The following is a 3,477-nucleotide window of genomic DNA, read 5'->3' as shown; positions in this document are numbered from 1 at the left end:
TACTTTAAGTTGTGATTTTAATGTAATTTTTTTAACAGCTACAGCGCTTTTATTAATTAAGTTCCTGAACACCAAATTGAATATAAAAATGTGCAGCAGTCGCACTGAATTGACAACAAAATCAAAGACAATAATTGACGCTGTATTTCAAAGATATATTGATCAAATTCAAACCAAAGCATTTATTTTATATTTTAGTTACTGTTAGAATATTAATCTATTTCTATTACGCATAATGTATGAGCGCTGTAGAGTGAGCAGATTTCTTCAACGCGGAGTCCTTTGGTGATTGGTTTTATCTAATGATAACGAAGAAAAAAGTTTAATTAAAATAAAATTAAAATGGATGATCGAGCTAATATTTAGCGTGATATTTTATTTGCTCGTCAGGGAAAAGCCTTACGGCATAAAAAGCTTCGTTGTTAATTTTGATACAAATTGATGGTGTCCAACAACAGATTAAAAACGTGGCTTTTCAATTGATCATTTCGGGAATATAGGTATCTATATATATATATATATATATAGGTATCTATATATATATATAGGTATCTATATATATATATATATATATATATATAATATATATATATAATATATAGTATAATAAGGTATCTCACCGGTCGATTGAGGCGCGTACTTTCAACATAAGCAAAAATCTATGATATTTACGGATCGTAGACACATTTACGGCTTCTTACCTGAATATGTATGTAAAAGACGTATGACGATTGAACGCTGCGCGAGAGAGAGGACAGACTCAGTGTTTAAGGAAGAAAACAACAGCTTACTTTTACATTTATTTAGTCGTAATAAATCATTGAAACAAATAAGTCCTTTTTTTCGCTGATCCTCAATTTAACAGTTAACATAGGCCACTCGTGTCATTTATTAAAACCTAAAACTTGGAGTAGGTATAATATTTGTATAATGTCTGTATAAAAAATTGTAAACATTCGTCTTATTCTCTCGAAGCTTAGTTTTCTAAAGGTTTTACTTCAACTGTGTCTGGGCTGCACGCATGTATTTCTTTTCTCCTGCTATCTTCTTTTGCGTTTTGTTAAATTTATGTCATACAATGACGATGATTTGGATGAGGGTGATAAGTATCATGGGAAAAATACTACGACGAATGCTACTGAAAATGAAATAATAGTCACAATGCTAGAACGTAAATAAATGCAACAAGTTTAAAGAACACAGTGGGCACTCTGAAATAACAAGGTACGTCAGTTTTACAAGCAAAAGAACATATTTGCGTAGTACACCGGATCGAAAGGAGTACAGCTTTACCCCTAACACTACTAAATAAATCTAATTTGAAGGTGTGTTGCTAGACGACGAAAAAAAGAAGAATGAAGAAAGAGAGAGAAGTGGAAATAGATGCTTTGAGATTTTTTAAAAGTCATGAACAGATACGATATTTGTCAAAGAGCAAGTGTATTAGTGCATATCTTCACTTGTGTCAAAGATATTCAAATTAAAAGAAATTGTGGTAGAAGGAACGTTGTTTAAATGCGTCGCGTGTAATTACTATTGGAACGAAATGACGACGTGGGAAAAAAGTAAGAAAAAGAAAAATATACAGAATGGAGAATAGAGAGTGAATCTAATAAAGCTAGTGCGAGCTACGTAGAGAGTGAAAGAGAGGGGAATTGAGAGAGACAAAGACAGAGACAGAGACAGCGAGAGAGAGTGCGGTATCGTACGTGCAGGGGACGTGTAAGCACAACCGCGTTTTCTAGTTTACGCAAGAGTGAGTGAGAGCATTATCAATGACCTATTTATTAAAGAACGAACTTGAATATTAACGTCGGTGACCGTAGCACCTACGAACCTATATATGGTGAATTACATTTCTGTCGAATGCGCTTCTTTATGCATAATAGCAAATTTATGATAAATAAAAAGAATAATTATTGAAATTCGAGAAGACGGCAGGCAAACTTAATATGACTATTACGGTAGAGAAGACTAGATCACTTACAATCTCCAAGGAGCCCAGACGATGTAAATTTGCGGTATACAACCAGTGTCAACCAAGTGATGCGATTTTAATACCATGGTTCGATAATTACAAGTGACAGAAACCTAGAAAAGGAGGTAAAAGATCAAACAACCTAAGCCTTCATAATCCCTGGATACCTCTAAGATATTATATGGAGAAAAAAACATATGAGCATCAAAAGCAAGACACGAATATACAAAACTTGTATCAGACCGATAAAGACTTACGCGGCAGAGACAAACGCAGAGTCCACGATAACAGAACGTATCATGAGAACTACAGAAGTAAAGACGCTACGAACTATAACGGAGAACTCACTAAAAGGTAGAAGAAGTAACAAAGAGATAGGAGAAGAATGTGAGACCCAATGCGGGGTAAAGTGGATAAGAAGGAAAAGTGTGGAAAGGATGAACGACAGTAGGCTGCCGAAAGTAGCAAAAACAGAAAAAATAGGGACAACAAGACCACCTGGAAGACCTCGAAGAAAGTGGAATGAAAGCTGGATATCATCATCACAAGATAGACAAACGCCCTAAAAAGAAAATCTTACAACTAATATATAAAAGAAAGAAGTCCTAACAATAAGAAAATGAAGTATAAGAAGAAGAAAAAGTCACTATGGATCACTAGTCATTATTATGTTTTATAGAACGACATCCGACATACATTCAACTAAAATTATTTTTTTTCTTAACTAACATGAAACAATAGGAATAGAAAGATTTTAAACTAAAACGGATAACCTTCGATAAATTGTTTAAAATATTCAAATAATTTAATGTAATTGTCTGTGTTTTCTGGAATTAAAGAAATTCAATATCTTCTTACTTCGTCACTTTCGTCATATCATGTCATCTTACGACTATATTCATTTTCGAATATATTTCTAATTATTGCCGTATTCTGTTTGTAGCAATTATTATAGCAAAGTCTGATTAAACTTTGTTAATTTTAAGAGTAAAACATAATTCTTATTTTACTTTAGTTGACAGACGCGTTTCCCGCATGGCGCGTTAAAATAAGTTGTCTTCAATCAAGTTTTTAACTCTTTTTGCTTTGCTACTCAAATCTCGAGGAATATTTTGTTTTTATTAAGTATATTATCAAATAGTGTCCTATCTCGTCGCAAACATAAAACATCTTACCAGCTAATTTTTTCCAACAGGTCTTCCTTCTATTCAATATCGTTCTATCGATCGCGGAATTTAAAATCTGCATCATGTTTACGTCTATAACAGATTTATATGTATATGTTACTGGCATAGTCGGTAAACCGTCATTACAAGTAATACCCCGACATTATCATCAATGCAACGCGCCTTTTGACAAAGTCGGAAATGTATTCATATTTCTCACATTTCCTAGAAAATCTTCCTAGTATATTTCGTTCTAAACCCGCTTATCTTCTGATACGATAAAGATCAAAAGATTCAGACTTTGTATGGTAATCTCTACGAATATCTTTCTAA

The sequence above is a fragment of the Polistes canadensis genome, unplaced genomic scaffold (genome assembly GCF_001313835.1).
Source record: "Polistes canadensis isolate GaletaPanama2010 unplaced genomic scaffold, ASM131383v1 scaffold_253, whole genome shotgun sequence".
Taxonomy (NCBI): Eukaryota; Metazoa; Arthropoda; class Insecta; order Hymenoptera; family Vespidae; genus Polistes; species Polistes canadensis.
Note: the sequence above shows the minus strand (reverse complement) of the source record.